We start from the raw sequence: 22,675 nt of genomic DNA on the forward strand, positions 1-22,675 counted from the left end.
TCACATCAGTTATTAATACAGTACAGTACAGATGTACAAAAAATATCATTGAAGACAGCTGAAGAAAGTTTGCTGAGGTGGATTAAAATTTATTTCTAGATAATTATTTTCTAGAAATTATTTTCTAGATAAACAAAATCCTCACAATTCTGCATTCTACCTTCTGTACATATATATAAAATACAAAAAACAGAGGTACACCCTTCATTTTAGTATTTCAGTATTTCCCACCCCATAATAAAAATCTTAGATAAACAAATTATATTGAACCATTGAATGACCAAGTCTAGAAAAAGGCAATCAAGAAGCTTAAGGCTCTGCCTTGTTTGAATCAAGCTGTCAGTTCACATTTGACTCCCAGGTTTTAGATTAAATTATATTCATTAACCTGGGAAGGAAAAGGGATTAAAAATATTCATCAATACATTAGCTTTTGTTGAAACATTAGTTACTATAATTGTATTTCTACTGATATTTTGGGCCTGTATAGACGAGGAAGATGGTAGTTTGAAAACATCAGAGCAAGAAGAGATTACAAGCACTTCTTAAAACAGCTTTACTAAAAGATACCAATAATTCACTTTTTAAGAAAAAAATATAAGAACAAAAATCTGAGAAATTTGTGTTCCTGGCTTTTCAAAAAGAACACAGAAACTATAATAGATAATGCTATTTATTTTGTCTGTAATATATTCTGATGGTCAAGTTTAAATACATTTCAGCAGTACATGTATTGCTAAGTCAAATGACAGTTCACACCATAAATACTCATTTTAACAGGCAGTATCTCAAAACCCAGGATAGGACCTCAGACCCAGAGTATTTATAAATGATAGACAAAAGACCAGAGGATAGTCTATCTGGAAATGTATCAAAAAATTTGAAACAGGCCTACAAAGGTAAGCATATTTCAACTTTTCATTTGAAGTCAGACCTCCGCTGAGTTTCTCATGATTCTACACAGACACAAAATGGAATCCATTTTGAAAAAAATACCCCATGTTTGTGCAAAAAAACCTTTATGTTCTGCCTGTGCATAACTCTATAAATTGTGGCCATGTACAGCTACTGACTCTTTGGTATTTACTATTGATTACAGTTATATGGGGTGACCGCACGTTCCAGCTGTGTAGGGACCAGCCCTATAAGATAAGCCTTTGTACCACTATCTCAAGGACTTTCTTTGAGGAGCTATTTTGGGTTTTAGAAACTGACAATACATTCCTGTGTACCTGTATTTTTAAGTCATTTATCAAGTGCAAGACTAGGAGGTAAGACAAACTACTATCTGATCAGATGTGTCATGTGCACCATGACTCAATGCAATGCAGAGGACATGTACCCTGCAGATGTAAGATGATCCCTGCTGAGGATACACTGTGCTACATCTTCCCTTTATATTTGGTCACCCTAAATTTACTGTAACTAGAGAAGGGTTCTTCTAGGTCCATGCTAAGTGTTTATGTGGTCACTAAAAAGAGGAGCAGCAAAGTGATCACATGGCAATTAGCCAACATAGCCATATAGACAGTGTATTAAGTATCTTGTATATTAAAAAGATCTCTGTGGTAAACCTTTAGTAGCATTTCTGATAACTGCTGATCGAGAACTATGTTGAAATAGCCCCAAATTATCCTGCAAAATGAGTTTGAGCAGAACACAATCAAGGACATAGCTTAGGCTGAAAGTCAATACAAGCAACACTATGCAATGCAATTGGTCCTTGCTTTAGATGTTCTTCAGAGAAACACAGAAATGGCTCACAGGTGTCTTCAATAAAAAGCACAGAAACAAAGTTTACATTAAAAGCCCATCTAGCTTGAAACGAACACAAACTTTCATGCCCAGCACTTCTGCAGTTCTTAGGAGAGAAAAGTGAATAACTAGCTCAATTACTAAGCATTCTTTTTATGAAATACTAATTAGTGTCATCATATTAAAACTTAGAGGAAAAAAAGAAAATTTGGGATAAAGAATAACTGCTTGTGTAGTGTCTTGAAAAATTACACTCTAATATGATTTTTCAAACACTCTCACATGATCAAAAAAAAAATCAAAACACCCCCCAAAACCCCCAAACAAACATAAATCCCTTTGAGTATTTTTATTCTGAACACTGATTGTGTTTGCATTAGAGTAGTATCCCCAGAGGCAGAATGAAGGCTCTTAACTTAGGTGCCTGAACTGTCAGGGTGATTTCCCTATCCTCCCAGTATGCTTAAGAGTTAGAAGAAAGCCCTTTGACTCTCCTAAAGACTCTCCTAAAAGGCATGTGGACATGTGTCTGCTCTGAACTGTTAATTCAAGATCTTTTGTTATTAATCACACAAGAAACTGAGCACACCTAGCTTCTCACGTTTATGAAGGTATGTCTGAAATGCAACAGTTTGAGCAGTCCTCTAAAATCCTTGATGGGGTTCAAGCCAAAGCCTGTATCACCACCCATTTTATACACTCATTTGCTTGATAGGGATCAAATAATAAATGTTCACCTGACTTCTCCCTAGCAACTTCCCATAACTTGTTAGTCAAAACCTTGGCAACAGAGTCTTATAATTTTAATACATATTTATGCTATTCATTTGTTTCCATAGCAGGTATTTATTTTTATAAGAAATATGCAAACCACTAAAACATCTCTCATTGATTTACACTCTGAAAGAATATTTTTCTCTTAATTGAAAAAGGTCACTGTTTTCCTCATTCATTATGTTTTCTATTTGAAATTTAAATTTTTGCATTACAATATTATTTATTATCTTTCCTATTGGACAAACAAATATTAATTTATAAAAAAACCCTCTAACATACTCATAAATTACAGCTAGATGTTGGATTATTTATCTACAGACATTCACTCTCTCTCTCTGCTGATTTACGACAAACTTTTTAAGGTCCTCTCCCTTACATCTTTCATACAGCCTATTTGTTCTGTCTCAAAGGCCGAGAAGCAACTTTCCTAAATTTGTTTAATACCTGCATTTGCTCTTGTGTTGCATCAATCAAAATATTTTCTGAATTCTTCTCTATTTTCTTGCTAAGATGTATAAGGTTTCTCATTCCTCCCTTTGTGGAGGCTCCTTCAATCTTACTCCCTCCTTCCTGCTCTACAAGTCACCTCCTTGTACCAGTAAGCACCTGAGATCCAGCTCAGACCCTAAGGATCCGTCAGTGTTTTGCAGCTGTGGGAAGGCAACAATAACAAAATGGCAGAAGAGTTATATATCAAACTGAGACAAACCTATTTATTAGTAAGTCTGAAAATAACTGGCCAACTAAGAAGCCTCCAAGAAAGAGCTAGATTCACATGAGCTACTCATGCCAAGTTTACTCCACCACAGTGGTTTTTTCTGAAAAGGCACTGCAGAAATAAAATTAAATTAAACAGTTCATAACAACATTAGATGGAAGAGATTACACCCTAGGAGATCATCTTGATCACATACTGGTTTTACTGCTACTGTCAATAAAATTTTTAACTTAAAAGCTTTCGATAAACAGTGTAAGTGGACATATTCTTTTTTGAAGTGCAAAACCCAGTCCCATGCTACATGTCAATGATCAATATTTTCATGAAAAACAAGGGGTTAATAATCTCTGAAATATGTGAACTCAGTGACTTAATATAAGTAGCTCACATGAACAGTGACCTAGACTTCATTTAACTTGCTCCCAAGTTAAATAAAGCCCAGACTTTGCAGAAACAGCTATCTAAAACATGAAATAGACTAAAAAATGGAACTATATGCCATTTTACTGAGCATTTAAGGACTCAAAAAATATTCTCTATGAATAATAGGAACCTGCATTAAAAAACAACCTAAACATGCTACGGCTTAGAGAACAAAAAGCCTTTTCTGGACTTAATATTTGGATATATGGAAAAGTGTTAAAATATGTCAAAATACAAACGTGTTTGTGGAAGATGAATTCTAATTTTAAAAAATTAATTCACGTATATTTTCCTTCCAAAACAAATCAAGCTTTTTCTACAGCTGCTTTAAATAAGTAATTTAGATATGCAAAATATTTTACAGTGATGATATACCCAGAGCATAATGTACAAAGGTTATGCAGTAACTATTTTGTAGACTCTGGACATTAAAAGGCTTTGAGGTTAAATATATTTATTTACTCCATAGAGACGTTCTATTATGTGCAATAAAGGGAATGAGTTACAGACTATTATCAGAATAGTGATACTTAGGGGACAACAAAAACCTTGTTCTTTATTGTATAAAGACACTAATAATAGAGAACTGTAAACTTTTTTAAACAATATCAACATGGAGTTGTTGAAAATGGTGGACCAACAATGGTTTCTACTGAAAAGGGAAAAACACCCAGCAACTTTAAAAACTACAAATTAGGCATTTCACTCTTGGTTTAAGCAATCCTACAGCAAAATAAAAACCACCATTCTTGATGTGGTCAGAAACCCAGGAAACAGCACTAAAGCCTGCTATGATTTATCATGTACAGAATTTTAAACCCAAGAAATAATGTCCAAATTGCTTTCAGTGTACTGAACTATTCCTTCATAGTGGGTCAAAGAAATGCTTTTGCTGCCTTTTCACATCCCAAGGATCCAAATGTGCAGAAGACTAGTGAAAAAGTCTAGAGTAGTGTAGTGAAACGGAGAAATTCCTTAAATTTTCTACCAAAAAAATTCCCCCAAGAGTGAACTTGCATAATGCTGTTTGCCTAACCATCTGGACAGACTCAGTGCGTCATGGTTGTTTAGCAACTTAGGGCTTTCATGGTAGCTTTGAATATATTATACCAGTATCCTATTCTCGGCCTCAAATTGTTTGGGAGGATTCTATATCTGCATAAAATCTCTTTGCATAAGACCCATTTACTCAGGATTTCCAATACATATGAGGTTTTCTAGAAGGCTAAGTTGTTTACACTAAATACTAAGGGTATAATTCCCCAAATGAATGATCTACTGTACAGTCACTCCCAGGTGATCCAACTAAGGGTGCAGACACCTGCAGTGCAGAGGCAGGACAAGCAAGAGCAAGTTCAGGAGATAACTAAAGCATATGGCCAAAGTTATGTCCAAAAATTTTCACTGAAAACAACATGAATGGGGCAGTTTCTCTGAACTTTACGTCAGAGAGTTATGCTATAAATATACTTTACAGATGGAGAACCCCATTGTTTTTTGACAATAAATCAATTTGCTTCATGAGAAAGAAGATGTAAAAAAAAAAAAATCTTTGGTCTAAATGAAAACATAGTCAAATCACCTTTCAATTTACCTTCAAAAACAATAATGCAGTAGGCTGGAAGCTGCTCCTAGATTTTTATAAATTTGCAAATCAAAGAGCACCTGTTTGTAAAGTGCTGCTTTGCTCAACTACTTAAATAATGTAATCAATACTAAATGACAAGCTAGAATTCCCAAATTTGCAGCACAGTAAGCAGACACTTGTCTTGCTGATATTTGTAGCAAGTAATCCTTATAATGTTAGCCAAGACAAATGTTGTTAATATTAACTTTTACTCAAGCATAAATATCACATCCATATGACATCAGATATTATCTCAGAGTAAGATTATCTTAATGTTTGCAACTATTTTGTATAATAACAGCATTAATAAGGGCAATGTAAACCAGTTAAATCCTGCTTTTACTACTGGGTATTTTTTTGCTAATGAACAATCAAAACCTGTAAAAAACATATTCAATTTAAAGATCAGTACAAACAAAATGTTTCCAAATATTTGCAAAAGCCTGGAACCAGGATTAGTCTTTCTTTTAGTTTCAGTTATGTACATTGTATTCAAAGCCACTTCCTAGCCAGAAGAAATGTACTATCAAGACACTGTTTTAAGGACGACGGATGTAACACACATTTCAGAATTACAATCACAGACTATTCTGAATTGGAAGGGACCTAACAAGGATCATCAAGTCCAGCTCTTAAGTGAATGACCCATACAGGAATAGAACCAACAACCTTGGCATTATTAGCACCACGCTCTAAGCGACTGAGCTAATCCCAATTTCCTTCCAATAAAATGAAAACTGCCATTCAAACTGCCATTAATTTCCAAATAAATTAATCTATGTCAACGTTCCTCAAAGAGGCATTTCATAATGGCCTTTATGTATACATAATTTGTGACAACAATTCCATTTCTGGATTAAAAAGCATTTTTTTCCTTAGACTTCTTTTAGTAAAAATACTTATACTGTTCAAAATTATTAAAGTATCATCTACATCAATTTCAGTGTTATTGCACAAATTGTAAATTATGCTTTCAGAATTACGTATGGAATTTTAAAAGGCTTCAATTTTTATAGTCCTTTGAAAGGACAAAGAAATCTATAAAAAACCCAAGATTACAATTTCAGCATTTAAAATCTACACAAAATAATTCAAACAAATGTTATGACATTTAAGATAATGAAACCCTTCATTTATGCCAATGTGTCCTACTTCACATGTAAGGAGTCAGAACAGATGTCCAAATATTGTAATGCCAGAGAAAAGTTAGGGCATATCTTGATTAATACTCTCAGAGCAGTCCGTGGTGTCTCTTTAAAACTGGCATGAGTTACTTGAAAATATCTATTCAAAATCCATTCTAGGAAACACAGCTAGACAAAGTGTTCCCAAGACAAAAGGAAAACAATAAAGCTCTGTATAAGCCTTTTAGCAATGTAAGCTGCATATTATCGACAGACCATTCATTGCAATCAACAAATGATTAATTGCAAATTTGTTGCTAAATTGACCACGAAAAAGACAAGCTTCAGGGTACTGTTAAAGAGGAAAAACTTATGTTAAAAATGATTGGAGACTTTTTGTAGTGAATTAATTCTAATCAATACTCTTGTTGACTGCACACGGGAATAATGACTTCCTTAAATAGCATATGTACCCATTATTGTAGACATTCAAATTAATATTTAACCTAATGCCTTCCCTTTTTTCCCTCCTTTAGAAACAGCATTTTCTAATTTCACCTTTAAGAACAAGAGTCTAAGATAAACAAATTTTTTTGCGAAGTCTAATATCATTCAACTTGGGAGGCATAATACGCAGGCAAAAAAAATAGAATACAAAAGTAATTATGTTTATTTAAGAGTATTTACATGAAAGCCTTTTTAACTACAACTGCATGGATGAAACAACAGCTGCCTTTAAGCATATCTACTTTAGAAACTTCTGAACAACTATGCAATCATTTTGTTTGGTGCAAAAGTATGATTTCAGAGTTTACTGCACGTCCCTTTTTCCTCCTTTTGTCAATGCAAACATCTACCTAAAACTTAAACCTTTAATGATAAAGATAGTTTCATTCCTGGGATGGTCAATGTACTATCACAAAATAGGTATGAGTTACTGGGAGGGTATACTAATAGTACTTTAAAAAGTGCTTTTCTTCTTCCATTTGACCAAAAGTCCAGTTTCAAATCTTTCTTCAAGATAAGAAATTTCCATGAATGTACAAACACTGCAATTGACAAAGTAATACTTTTAATTATTTAAATAATTCACAGCTAATGCCCAAATTACAGTTTTGACAATGAATGGGTTGAATCATATGTTTAAATGTATCTCATTAATGAAAACCATTTGGAAATCAAGTTTCTTATAAATGTGGTTTATGCTGAACTGTACAACTGAACCACTATATTCTTTTATATTTTTGGGGTGTTGGGTGGGGGTTTTTTTGTATGTTTGAGATTTTGGTTGGTTGGTCATGTTTTTGTATGATGGCAGAAGACATTTATTTCAGGCATTAGAAATCTTTCATCTAATCCTCAACTACTCCTGTAGTGTATATTAAAAAAAAATCCAAACAAAAAAAACCCCCATGTATATCTATATATTTATATCTATCTGTATCAAGGAAGCAAATTTGAAAATATTGTAATTTCTCAGACTCCAAAGGAAATTATAAGATTATCTAAAAAGCACAAATGGACTATCCAAGGATACAGTTCAGAGCTGAAAGTGAAGCTGTTGACAAACTGACAATTTTTTAAATGTCTAGGCAGCCCTCATTAAGTTTTCTGCTTTAAATATCTCTGTAATTTTGTCTTCTTTGAGGCACTTAAATCATAAGAAGAATCCACAACACACAGCTCTCAGAGTCTTACACATAGAGTAGAACTCAAACCCCAAATCTCTACCCAAACCTCAATATAATCAGTTACTTCCAAACTTGCCTCAAAATCCCATGTTTTATGATTCCACTATATCTGGCCATGCCACTATGTCCTCTTCACTGGAGCATTCAGGAAAGTTCCTCCACTGGCTTGGCAGCCAGAGAATCTGACCTGCAAGGAAGTTCTTGCATCTATCCTTGAAACCTTAGCAGAGCTTATACAATAACTCCATCTAGTCCAGTTGAGCTTAAAAGTGGATTCATAATGCAAAATTTAGGAAGGTAAGCGTGAAATGGTACTTACCTAGTGTACTCTCTCAGGCCCCTCAAATTTCTTTTTGCTAAAAAGCTGGGCTGATAGAAAACTCCTGAATTTCAACAAAAGCAAATGCAAAAACTTGCATCTGGGTAGAATAAGGCTACCATACAAGCTGGTGCTGAGTGTCAAGCAGATCTGCAGAAAAGGACACAGCGGTCCTTATGGACTATAATGTGCATGCTTTGGTGTAGCGTGCCCCTACACCAAAGAAAGCAAACAGCAACCTCTGTTCCATCAGAAAGACTATATCCACCAGCTATGCACATGACAGTGACACTTCCTCTCTGCTCACCACTTAGGACATCACATTTGGAGCATTCTTTGGTCTTGGGCTTCCCAATACTGCTAAGACACGGACATGGCCAGACCGTATCTGTAAGTATCTAAAGGGAAGGTGTCAAGAGGACGGATTCAGGCTCCTCCTCATGGTGTCAAGCAATAGGACAAGAGGCAATGGGCAGAAACTGATGCACAGGAAGTTCCACCTGAATATGAGGAAGAACTTATTTACTGTGAAGGTCAACTTCTTTACTGTGACCTTGCACTGGAACAGACAAACCAGGGAGGGTGTGGAGTCTCCCTCATTGGAGATGCTCAAAGTTGTCTGGACACAATCTTATGCCATGTGCTCTGGGTTGGACCAGATGACCCACTATTGTCCCTTCCATTCTGACCAACTCTGGGATTCTGTAATACCACAATATATTCAACAGAGGGACAGCAGGCTGCTCAGGGGGTGAAGCACACACCACTTGAGCAGAATCTGAAGCAACATGTTCAGCTTCACAGAAAGCTGGTGATGGGAGACATTACTGCTGTCTACAGCTACCTGATGCAGAAAAGATAGATGGACTCTTGTAAGAGGTGCACAGAATAGGATGAAAGGCAACAAGAAACAAGTAAAAAGCTGCCCAGCCAGGTTGTTGGATCTCCATTCTTGGAGGTGTTCAAGCTTCAATGAGAGAAGTCTCTAAGGAAAAATCAGACTTGCTACAAGCAGGATGTTTGTCTAACGATCTCCAGAGGATCCTTCTAAACTGAAATATTCTCTGAGAGCCAGAGGTCTCTGCTGAATAGCTCTTACCAAGTGTCCCTTTAATGAATCTCATGGTATCTTGATCCAATGAACTCCAAGCATCTTTAGAGTTTTCCAGGTTAATTACATGCTGTATAGAGAAATACTTTCCTCTGTTTGCCTTGAAACTGGAATCTAGTAGCTTCATTTGGTGCCTGTCAGTCTTTATATTGGAAAAAACCAGCAAACATAAATTGACCACCAGCCCTCTCCTTTTAAGTCATGATTACACAGACCCCATCATATGTTTTCTATACCAATGGAATCTAGCCTACATAACTGTTCTGATGGAAGCATGCAGGGAACAGAGCAGACTGGTCATTAACAGAGATATGGTCATTAACAATGAAGGAATTAATTCAGAAAGTCCTTCTGGTCCATTTTGCATGGATTAATCTCACAGTACATGGAAAAAGAATTTAGATATAAAGTAGGAACAACATTTTTTAACTAATAAGATGAGTCTTTACCCATTCTGGTTCCACAGGGATATTTCCCTAAGTTCCAAGCATATAATCATTTCCTCTTCATTTGTTTGAATATAATGGATTCATTAATAAAAGTTTGCTTTAGACACAAGCTTAGGAAAATTGTTCCTGGGACCATTTAGAATAGAATAGAACTAAACAATTGGAAGGCACCTACAATGGTCTCCTAGACCAACTGCCAGAACCCTTCAGGTCTGACCAAAAATTAAAGTATGGGCCTTGTCCAAATTCCTCTTAAACACTGACAAGCAGAGGGATTCAACCACCTCTCTCTAAAGGATGCCTGTTCCAGGGTTTGACTGCCCTTTCTTTAAACAAATGTTTCCTTATGTTCAGTTTAACATTCCTGTGACTCAGCTTTTCACCTCTTCCATGCATCCCACAATGGGACACCAGGGAGAAGAGATGAGCACCTCTCTCTCCACTTCCCCTCCATCAAGAAGCAACAGAGAGGAATGATGTCACTCCTTGGTTTCCTTTTCACAAACCAAGACAAGGGCAGTGTCCTTAGGTGATCTTCACAGGATATGCCTTCCAGACCTTGCACCAGCTTTGCTGTCCTGCTCTGGATGCATGTAAGCACCCAAACAATCTTCTTAAATCATGGGGCCAAAACTGCACACAGTACTTGAATGAGTCTATCTAAAAGCAGTTCTGTAGTTTCATAGGTCTTCCTTAATTCCCTTCTTGTAAACTACCATTTGCTTCCCTTGTATTTTTGGCTTTTTGTTCTTTTTTTTTTTTTTAATACCAGAAGGTAATTGTGTGTTGTATGTACAAGCCAGTGTTAAGGCTTTTGTACTATTCCATGCTTTAAAAAAATATCCACAGTCAGCAGTAGAGCGATTCCTCAGTTATATTGTCTCCAGCAGCTAAATACTATTAATTATAACAGGTTTTGGGTGTTTTTCACAAACCTGTATTGTCCCAGAGCAGCAGACTTTATTCACCGCTAACAATAAGTAAAGCTAATAATGTGCTCTCAAAACATTAATACAAAAGACAACAAAATGTTGTTTTCTTAACTAAGAAATAAGAAATTATCAGATAAATCTGTGTTTATAGCCAAAAGTGCAAATGTTCTGTCTAGTTTTCATTAAATAGATACAAATAGCTATAAAATGGCACAAAAACCCCCCAACATCTGTATTACAAAATAGCCTACATTTGGTGTAATAATGCTTTTAAACTTTGAATTACACTGTATCTTCATAAAGAATAAAGAATATTTTTTTTTGTTAACTTGGTTTTTTTTTGGTCATTTGTAATTCTGATACGTTAACCAAAAAAACTGACATGCTATGTGAATTGAGTAGCCTCTTTGGATTCCAGCTGGCTTGGCTGTATGCCTTTCTAATGGTAATGAAGTCACACAGCTGCTAGGACAATCAGCTGGAGTTCAGATCAGTAGCTAAATGGATATCCAGACTGGCTTCTTATCAGGACTCATTAAAGTTCAGTGTTAACAAACTGTAGGGTTACATAGGTTTACATGGTTACAGCAAAGTGCCTTTTAAAAATGAACTTGTTGGAGCTGAAAAAAACCCTCTCCTTTTTCCACTTATAAATGTTACTTTGTGCTGGTCAACTCAAGAAATGCTCAACCCTACTCCCAGTGAAGTGAAAAGAAAATTCCCATTCATTTGCATGGAAGTAAAACAAATCAGTTCTCAATGTTTCAGGGATTTTTGAAGAATACTGTTATTCAAATTACTTCAGAATGCCTCAGTTAAAGGGTCACTTGGTATTCAGCTATGTCCAATTTTCAACTTAGAATGCAGTGCACACTAGACCTGTGAGAATTTATCAGCTTTTACTTTGACCATCAAATTGCTAGCATTTTTCTGCCACATGAAAGTGTGAAGTTCCACCATTCCCACAAGTAGACAATGAAAAAACAAGTAGATATAAAATCTTGCTTTTTAGAATAATGGTACTACTGCAGTATACAGGTATGTCCTGCCAGTTCTGTAGCTTATGGCTGGGGGGATGGTTGTACCACTACAAAGCTTCAGTGTGAACACAATAGATTTCAATATTGACCAACTTTCCTACAGATAAATGGGAAAGCACCAAATGTGCCAACTCTTACAAAATCATTACTGGTATCTTTTTCACCTCTACAGTTTTTGCCATCTATTTTTACTGAACAAAATTTGAATTATAAACCCTTTTTAGAACATGGAACATAAAATGCTTGCTTGACATACTAAAATGGGATAAAAGGTTGTATCAATGTAGTGTGAGTGCACAGTAAGAGACCTTCTAAAGCATTCTCTACATTCTTCAAAACTGATACAGTCCTTAGACAGCATTTCAGCTGTTATGAATAATGGAACCAAATGGTTTGAATCATGGCAACAAACTGCTCTGAGTGAAATTTCAGTGAGAAACAACAGTAGGCAAACAACAGCCTCTTTTAAATTAATGAGAAAAGAAATTTTTTTACAGATATTCAGGTGGTTAGGATTCTGGTCATCAGCTTCATGCATCACCTCACAACACATGAGCTGCATAATATAAAATTTGTCATGAACCGGAAAGTACCTTGTAAGTTTTCTAAATAAAAAAAAAGATAAGACTTTATCTTATCTTTATAGTGGTTTGTGCAAACAAGAAAATACCCATCCAAATTACAAGCAAACTACATCCTGCACTCCGAACAGTTCTGACTTTTGATCTCTTTGCTTTCCTTTTTGAGGTTTACCCAGCTCTTTCCCATTGGGTTTTCTCCAAGAATCAAAACCTAGTCAGTATTACTTTTGTGAAACTAAGATGAAGGACTTTGGCAACATTTCCAGATTATAATCAGCAAATATCATATCTCCCACTAACCAATATATGGAAACTCACCCACATAAATGATATCATCCTGATTCAACTAAGCATGCTCAAACTGAGCAGTGACATTCATGCACAGAGAGAAGTCCACAGAAGGAAAAAAACCAATACTCCTACAGTTAATTATACTCCAAGACAAACAGGCAAATAATTGCTTTACACTTGCACATACTCTGAATTCTACATTGTATGTCTTGTTAGAAACTAAAATATTATTCTAGTTTTGATTTTAAAATTATTTTAGTGGCTATGAAAACTGGCAGGGTGACAGCATTTTTTACATAAAGTCCTATATTTATCCACTGAGCTTAGGTTTCCTTGCCAATATCCTTTGGCTTTTACCTACAGGAGCTGCTTCTACTGGCAAGCAGTAAGTTCACTTCCATGGTTCACAGTTGAGGCTGTCAACAAATGTGCCAATTGTATAACATGGATATCTATTCAATAGAGAGGACTCAGCAGAATTATTCTATAGGTTGTATAAATGTCACTTGGTGATAACTTTTATTTACTGTATATCTCAGCTGAATTTGATCCTGTAATTTGCTAGTCCTCTCAGAAACTTATTCCACAAATCAACTGACTACAAGTAGCCACTGTCAGATTACTTGCTTTGGCCCACTAGCAAGCAAACTTAAATATAATTTACAACTCTATACTTATATCAGTGCAAATATTCCTATCAACTTCAGTGAGCTTTTGATTAGCTCTTGCCAACTTGTAATGAATGAGTATTTTTCAGATGGAAAACAAGGAGAAACATTAAACTCGATTGACATCTACTTTGTTTTCCCTTCTGAGGGTTTAGGAAAGGTAGCTCCAGCAGTAAAATAGTTAGGAGAAGCACATAATCTTTTTCAGTTTCTAGTCACTGCAGTATACAGGTACATCCACAGGATATAACAAAGTGCTAAAGTGGTGTCCAAAAGAGAGAGACTTCGTACAAAATAGGAACTACTTGCAGTGTTTTGCAGTGTAACCATCTAGAGCAATTGCTTTTGGCACAGGTCTTACCAATTTGTGAGCAGGCAAAATGCCATCTGAACAGATGGCACGAGGTACACAGCCAAATAGCCATGTATGTGCATCGGCTGTGGGTAGTAATGGCATGATTCCCAGCCATGAAGGTCTAAACAGTTGTCCATCCTGATCTTAAAAGCTCATGTTTATAGAGAATTGTCATCAATTATCCAGCTTTGTACTAAATTATCCTTGAAATAAAAAATGTTCCTGGAGATGAAAATTACAGATAGTTGAGTTTCAGGAGAACTCCTCTGTAAATTTCTTTATTGCTTCATTTAGCAACTTTTAAATAAGGAAAAAAAAAAAAAAAGCACAGTGATGAAAACAAGCTCCAGTTTCCCAGACCCTTTTTACTTGTTGCTTGCTGTGGTAATAGTGTGCAGTACCGATCTTGATCTAAGGAGCAGAGAATTAGCTTTGGGTAAGAGAATTTGGGAATGCCTGTGCTGCAAAACTGCCCATGGATTGTATCAGCATCATCCTCCTTTTTCTGGTTCCCAGATTATGTAACTGCCCAAAAATTAAAAGAACAAAATGTTTTTTCCTCCTGTGGAGGTTCTCAGGACTTATTCAAAGCATCATGAACACCCCCACGGCTAGGAACAATCAACTGTACCTGGAGCTTTAAAAACCTCATCTTTCCATAGTCATCAAACTACAAAACAGCTCTAATTCAATTTTGCCTGGAATTTTTACAGAGTACCTCAGCTATGCCTGAAGATCCAAAGCAATGATTTTGCTTGAGCAAATTTTGCTTCAACTCTTCAGTCCTTTAGTGCAGCTAATAATTATTAACCAGCTATTTTTATCCAACAGAATTGTTTAATTTTCTGCTTACAAACTGCCCAAGAAAGATTAAGTTATCTTTGTGATCATTAGTTACTTGAAATGATTTTACATGTCATTTCAGTGCTTGGTTCTCATCCTTAAATCTCCACAGATTTTCATCATGTATGTTTAGCACAGAGCTCAGTTTGTTAATTGTACATGAAGGTTACAGTGTTTCTGTCCTATGTCAGGATGAACTGAAATTCTACAATCAAGATTTTCATACAAACACCTGCATTTTCAAGTTCAAAATGAAAACTCTGGAAAATCTGCTTTTCTTAAAAATGTTCCCTGCTAGTAAATGCACCTCCATGCAATATAATCATTACCTTGCTATTTTATTCATCATTTTTATATTTCTAAACGTTGGGGGGAAAAATCCACAAGAGACAGACACAGTTCTGTAAGCACAACTGACCACACTCACTTATTTTTAAAATATGATACATACTAAACTTTAAGTCTATGGTACATACTGAATGTTATATTCAAAAAACAATATTTGATATTTGATTCTATATTGGTATCAATCCAATTGTCCAAGACTTTTTTGGTCACTTACCATGCAACAGTAGCAATTTTTAGAGAAAATGTTGCCAGATGCAATTTAATTAGTTTTACTATATGATCCATCCTTAAAAATTCACTGGTACAGAAAAGTGGATTCTCGGCAGATAACTTGGGCTGATTCAACAGTGTACCTACCAGTGCTCAACAGAATGCGCAAAGACTATCAACTATAGTCTTTTAAGACATGTCTTGATGGATGCCTTCTGCAAATGCCAAATAATCTGGCAGGTAAGAAGACAAATTTGGTGCCTTTGAAACAAAACAAAGAACAACAACAAAAGGCCTACGACAGATTTCAATAGGTTCAGGAAATGGACTATAAACATATTACAGATTCCAGATTATCAAGATTTATATATAAGGAATCACAGAGAATTGTAGGAACATTTGAGGTGGAAAAGCTCTGTTACCTTTAGCAGTTTCTTATCACTAGACTTGCAAAAGGAACTGACCAAAAGAGCAGTTTGCTTGAAATGGAAAACAAAATTCAGGGGGGAAAAAAGGAGCATGTAATCTGAAACAAAGCTGCAATCGTCAAGGACCAGCTAAAATAGCTCTTTGCTTTTGCAGTATGTCTTGAACATATTGAACATTTCAACCTTACAGAGAGAACCTGTCAAATCTTAGAAGGATCTAGCAGCACAACTATATGTAAAACAGGCTAGCAGAGATGAAGTTTACATGAGCAAACCGTATTTTTGACTCAAGAGCTGAAAGTTTCAAGTAGTTTTCAGTAAATGATAAATATATTGTTTGTTAAAACTCTTCTCCACGCTCTATCTTGAAAAAAAAAAGTTTGGCTCAGCAGGTGACATCAAAACCACAAATATTGCCTGCACTGTTAAACTGATCAGGCACACAAAGAAGAATAAATTCCATATCCATGAAGATGACAGGGATGTTGCATACTAAGCAGAGGGATAAATATTTGGTGATGGCATCCATCCACCCTCTATAATACTTACCATAGCTGGGCAAGTAAAAGGCTTTCACATTTCCTGTTTGTCTAGGGCAGCTGTAACAACAGCAGATAGAGTAAATGGTTCAGGAAATCCAAAAGAAGGCCCATTTCTCCTAAACTTGCCCTATTTAGACATGGAGGCCATGACAGATTTGACATCACAAGATGACAATGGAATTTATTCTATGTAAGAGGATACTGAAAACCAGATTAATGAATGACTTCCATCTTTTCAGGCTAACCAAGCTGCAAACAACAGCACTGATTAAAATGGGAAAGAAAAAAAATTCAGAATGAGGACCCACAAGAAATCTCCAAATGACAGCAACTTATGTCTGAAGAAAAGACCAAAAATTTTGGGCAAAAAGCTAGGACCGTTCAAAAAGACATAGACCTTTTGGAGATCTACTGGTGAAGAACAGGAACTATGAAGATGTCAAAAATGAACTTAAACAGCCATCGCTCAAGATGGCAAGAGCTGGAAGGTTGAACACAGCAAAATAAAAATCAAAAGCACTGATTATCAGAGATTATTATGCCAGTGAGGTACTCAACAAAACAGATTAAAATGGTATGGATGATTAAATATTAAGAAAGTGTTTTTCAAGCAACAGAACTTACGAAGACTCTTTTTTTACTGATATGTCTATCTGTTATTTTACATACCAGCCTGTTATATTTACATACCTCTAACTCCCAAGACAACTCTGATGGACAAGAAACTGTGTCATCTTCTAGCTTTCAAAACTCAATGCATGATAGTTAATACACTATTGCTATGAATTATACTGACAGCTCAATTCTGTCTACTTTTATTTCAAAAGCAGCCTCTCTCCTACACCAGCTACCAATTTTTGTAAATTATGGGGAACTTCACATGTCTTTCACTTCTCTTAGAAATCAGCCTGATGCTGACATAGATCCACAATATATTCATGGTACATTTTATTTCATTGGGATCATGTGCAAAATTAATGAAGAGACAAAGGTGGCTGAGGACAAAAAAGAAGGAAGAAGTGCAGGAGTTGTTTCTCAGAGTATCTCTTCAGCTTATCTACAGGTAGAGAATGATGTAGGGCAGTATTCTTTTCCAGTGGTGAATCTAAATGTGGATAAAAATACAAGGAATTGGAAATGAAAACCGATGGAAAAAAAAATCCAGTCTTCCTGTAATAATAAGGAACCTTTCTAACCTTCACATTTCAGTATGGCACTGGGCAAAACCACATTCATACTTAGTTTTAAGACTAAACCAGTAGCTTCTACAAGAAGTGAATGATAAATTTCTGTGCTGAAATCCAGACGTGCTTACAGTGAAGGGCAGGGTGTTTTATGGTCATTTAGCACATTCTGGGAGTTAGAAAGTACTAGTGTGTCTTTGTGACCTTGCTCAAGTCACTTACAGGGAAACCGTCAACTAAAAAAAGTAATTCATACGCTTCTGCCTCAAAATGACTTAGCTCCTGTTATTACGATTTGTCTGGTATTAGTATGCATAAATCTACTACCATTAGGACATAAATGAAAAATAATGTTCTCCATTTTCCATTTTGCTAATATAGTGAACTTCAGAAGTCTTTTCCTGCATTTTAGTATTTACACGTGTAATTTCTGTTCTTAAGCATGAGTGTGTTAAGACAGCAATGGAGGATTGTAAAATGAATAAATACATTAAAAAATGAAAACCATTTATCTTCCACAATCCTTAAAAATTACAGTAGGAGATTTAAGTAGAAGCATAATGATTGAGACCACATTAACATCATACCTCAAATTGCCCAGATTTGTATTTAACTGCACACTCTTTCTGTTCTGAATCTAACTGAATGTAACAAGGGAACAATTACATACCTCAAAGAGGTATAATAGGACAATATTAAATGATTTAACATCACAGAGGGAAAGGTAAGAAAAAATACTATTCTGTTAGAATCCCTACACACAGATGATAAGGTTTATGTAGTCTGAAAAGCTGGACATCATCTCATCTTTACTACAAAGTTACTTACTTTATTTATGCCAACTGGAAATTTTACAAAATTTACTGTTTGGTTCACACCAAGAAAGCAGTGTATCAACTCCAGTTCACTGATGGAAAATGTGACAGTACATTGCAATCTCAATTTTTAAGAGATTAAAAAATAATAAAAATAATTGAAAAAAAGGATATCTTGCAGGACTGTAAGTTACACCTTTCTAGGGACTTTGGCAAATACTAGGCAAAAGGTGTGCTTGTCACATGGATCCAAACTGGAATCTAGTATTTGAACCAATCTAAAATATAGATGGAGATATCCCCTACACCACAGCCAGACACAATATGGTTTTTATAATATTCTTCACTGTCACTGCTCAGACTCACTTCGGGAACACAAGTGCAAAGCATGGCAATAAAAGGGTTATTCAAGTACCTTAAGCATCTGCTTTTGTGATTAGTATTTGAAAGGAGATGAGTGCTTCACTTGCAAGGCACAAAATGACATGGATTATAACAGGTACTGTTAATGACAGTATATGAATGTTTAATAATGCAGAGTGATTAAGACTGGGTCTGTACTTTATTATTCTATCTTCTACATATGTCAGAGTGGCTTGAATACCTTTTGGCATGATATTTAATTAAAAGTAAAAGTTAATTTTTCTCATTCACTTCAGGTATAAGAGTTATGACTTATTATATAATATATATTATGCTGGGTTTCCTACAATGACTTTCTTTATTTAATTGTTTGGTTACAATGAGAAGTAATACTTTGAATTCTTTGTTTTGTCTACACAAATGTAAAATATCATATTAATTGACTGAATATTGTTTAATATATCTATTTTAAAGGAGGGCTTCAAACCCCCCAGAGCTGCTATACAAAGAAGTAGATTTGCAAAAGTTCACAAGTGATATATACATTTTTCAATGGATGTGGCCCTCATAAAAAGACTTAAAGACCTTTCCTCCTGTAACTCCTTATTTCAGCTTGTTTGAAGAATCACAGAAGATACATTTCATCCCTTTAATAAAGAAAAAAACAACCCAAGAAACAAAACACAAACCACTCCAAAAAAAAAATCTGGAACCAAATATTTTGTCCATGTCATGCCCAAGGAAATTGACAGAATTGACAGTAGCGAAGCTGCAAAAGGGACCATCTTAATACACTGTAAATCAATTCCCCTTCTAATCCATCTTGGCACATCCATACCACAATAGTCTTGCTAAAACCCCAAATATAAGCAGAGAGGAAAAAACCCAATTTTCTTTGAAGTCACTCTTTGAACTGAGGAGGACTGACACAGATTGGTACATCTGCTTTCTGTATTTCTAGAAGTCCCTAGTAGAACAGCACGTTTTAGTAGACAGTACAATTAGATACATAACCTTAAATAGAAAGCACTTCTGTAGGAAGCCAACATAACAACTCAAAAAGAAAGTTTATGCAGACCATCACCTAAGGTTACCTGTATTTCTTCAAACAAATTCACTATAGAACATGATTTCCTGGAGATTTAGGTACTTACAAATTCTTGTTCTCAGGCCCTGGGTTCTGGAAAATGGGAATACAATTTTCTTATATTAAACCTCACTGTGAAATTATATTAATTTGCAACCATTTCTACTGCAAAGAGAGTGATATAAAAGTCTATAAATAAACAACAGTGTAAATCCCATTTATTCAGTGAATACTTGCCCACACTAGATAGCAACTCTACTTCAAAAAATATGTTTGGAGGCTTCAGGAATAAAAGCCCATATGTTTATCTTCTGTATAAGAATGTGAAGAGAGGGATAAATTATTTTAAGAAATTCAAAGAAGTCCAAAGACTGATTTTAATGATGCATAGTCCCCTGGTCTATGTAGCTGAAGGTGAAGCAGCATGGGTAGATTCAGGCAAGGAAAAAACAAGCTACAAATCCTTGCCAGATATGTGCACAATTTAAATCTGAAATGTATTTGTAATTTACCACCTATTATTGAGTCTTAAGCAATATGTCTTTCCTAGGTATTGTGACATCCCAAATCTGCACTTTTGTTTTTATATTTTTTTTAAAAGAAACCTTCTTTTGCTTCTCTGATACTCTCTACTCCCAACTACTCACTTGTTCCTGCTGTCTCCTCAAGCTCTCCCCCTGCACCCAGATTTCTCAGAGTAATGAGATAGTCAAGGCAGTCAATTCAGCCTTTAGGAACACTGTGCAGAAATACAGGAGTGAAAAATTATGGAGAAGGACCAACAAAGCAAGAAAACTGAGGAAAGGTTCATTTGCTTTCCACCATTCATGACATTTTTGATTCTGTAGGTCTGTTTCTAGCACTGAGTCAAATTTCACATGGCTGAACAGAGATTATAAACCTTTGCTGAAAGTCACCTTGCCTAGCTGAGTAGTGCTACTGAATTTAAAAGAAATTACTACTGACTTGTATTAATCTGCTGTTCAAATAAATACTGCATCTTCAGGAAGATGTTCTTTCTTAGCACTTTTATTTTTCTGTAAAAATAAATTTACCACAATACCAAAAGATTTGCACCCACAGTTTCAGCAAGGCTGTATTTTATACTTTTCAAGCAAAAGGAAAAGAAATGAAGATAAGTTGAAGTTCTTACAGTCACTGGAACATTTAGGTATGTGAATTATTATTTTACAGATCGACTAGTAATTCATCTTCAGTTGAAATTTTAATGCAGCACAACACAGGACTATAAAGAAATGGAATCCTCCTACATTCCTGTTTTCATAAAGAAATCAGCTGCTAAAGCTATAATTTTCATTACAGTTTAATGTTGTTTTTTCATTTGCCCACAAGAGACCAACCAGATTCTGATACCTGACCTCATGCACAGCAATAGAAGTAAAACATATCCTGTCAACACTTCTACATTTTAAGTAATTATATGCATCTCTATATGTAATGATATTTCTATAAAATTCACAGTAATGAAGACAGAAATATGAACTTCAAAGAGGAGAAGAAAGATATGTATCCAAATTTCTTAAAAGCTTCATAATACAAGAAGAGGTTTGTTTTTACCAGGATGTTTCCTTTCTACTTTAAAATCTGAAGCAGATGAAAAAATCCAGATCAAGAAGGTTAGAATAATAATACTTAATAGAAAGCAGTACCCAGACAGCCCCCAGGGACACAGATCACTCTTCTTTCAACACTACATCTCTAGACATGGCTAAACTCTTCTAGTAGTCCTGTGAAAAATCAAATATTGATAGAGACTTTCTATCTGAGTTGGATCACCACTCTTTCTTTCCAATATCTACCGAGCCCCACAAAGAAAAGAAAAAAAACCCAAAACAACAAAAACCCCAAAAAAACCCCACCAAATAACTGCCTGCCACCAATCTCAGGAGTCTCCAGAAGCAAATTTATGTCAAATTTTAATAGTACATATCTGTTACTTTATTTGCCCACTGTAGGAAATCAAGGCATGAGCAAAATAAGGAAGTGGACACAGCTGCATATTTGTTGCCTTGTATTTTTCATCTGCTAACTTTTTAAGCAGCTGATTTACAAAAGTAATGGTTTAATTCCTATGTCATCTGCTGAAAAGGAGTATGAATTATAAAGAATTTATTTAAAAACCCAAAAAAACCAATACACTCCCCCCACACACACTTTTCATAAGTGATAAACCCCTCACAAAATATTTAGAACAGATGAATAAACAGACATTAAACATAAATTTCAACGGAAAATCAGGCCTAATGATAGTAAGTATATTTTTCCCAAAAAACCAAAGAACTACAGGCACTTGGGCACTACAGCACTATGAAGTTTATGCTTCCATAGGCATCCTTCAGACTACAACTAGAAAGAATGAAAGTACTTTGTTTGCTCTGCTCCTACTGTATGTAACTCACATCTGCCCTGGTTCTCCAGGCATCCTTGTCTTGTGGAACCTGATTTATGCAGCTCTAAGCAGATAGTTATGCATTCAACTATTTTACCCAATTGGAACATTCTAATTTCCAAAAGCATTTTATAACCAGATTAAGCTATGTTGACATTTATTTACAAATTATAGTGTTTCCATGTATCATAACCCTTATAATCATGAACAGCTTTAGAAGAATTCTCTGTGGAAGACAGCTTTGATAGAAAATCGTTTCTGTACTCCCAGTTAATTACTGATTTTTTTCCACCAATTACAAATTTGAACTCAATCCCACAGATTTATAATTTACAATCACTAGCCAATGCATACAAATTACTCTTGCTTCTCTTTTAAACATGACTAAAAGTTCAATTTATTAAATGCTAAATCATATAAATTATCCACAGTAAAATGCTGCGTAGTTAAACCTTCTCTGGCTACTGGATATCACAGAAAAGTTATTTATTTTAACAAATCAATCTTAAAAGCTACTAAAGGCTTTTCTACACTCAGCATGCGTTTGCACTCTAACCTACTAGATTAGTATTGCCAATTTAGCC

At 35.3% G+C, this 22,675-nt stretch overlaps 1 protein-coding gene and 1 long non-coding RNA gene across 12 annotated transcripts in view; one reads left to right on the forward strand and one right to left on the reverse strand.

Moving 5' to 3' along the window:
- Positions 1 to 17,151, forward strand: part of LOC135295545 (uncharacterized) — a 46,151-nt gene extending 29,000 nt beyond the window's left edge. The window contains exons 3-4 of one of the 3 annotated variants that reach the window (XR_010357684.1): positions 781 to 899; positions 16,472 to 17,151. This is a non-coding gene — a long non-coding RNA (uncharacterized LOC135295545). Of the gene's footprint in view, positions 1 to 780; positions 900 to 8,748; positions 8,825 to 16,471 lie in introns of all 3 variants that reach the window. The other 2 variants (XR_010357683.1, XR_010357678.1) reach the window with 2 other exon arrangements.
- The window catches only part of DGKB (diacylglycerol kinase beta), a 332,462-nt gene that overhangs the window by 140,865 nt on the left and 168,922 nt on the right, over positions 1 to 22,675 (reverse strand). The window lies entirely within an intron of this gene.

The sequence above is a fragment of the Passer domesticus genome, chromosome 1 (genome assembly GCF_036417665.1).
Source record: "Passer domesticus isolate bPasDom1 chromosome 1, bPasDom1.hap1, whole genome shotgun sequence".
Lineage (NCBI taxonomy): Eukaryota > Metazoa > Chordata > Aves > Passeriformes > Passeridae > Passer > Passer domesticus.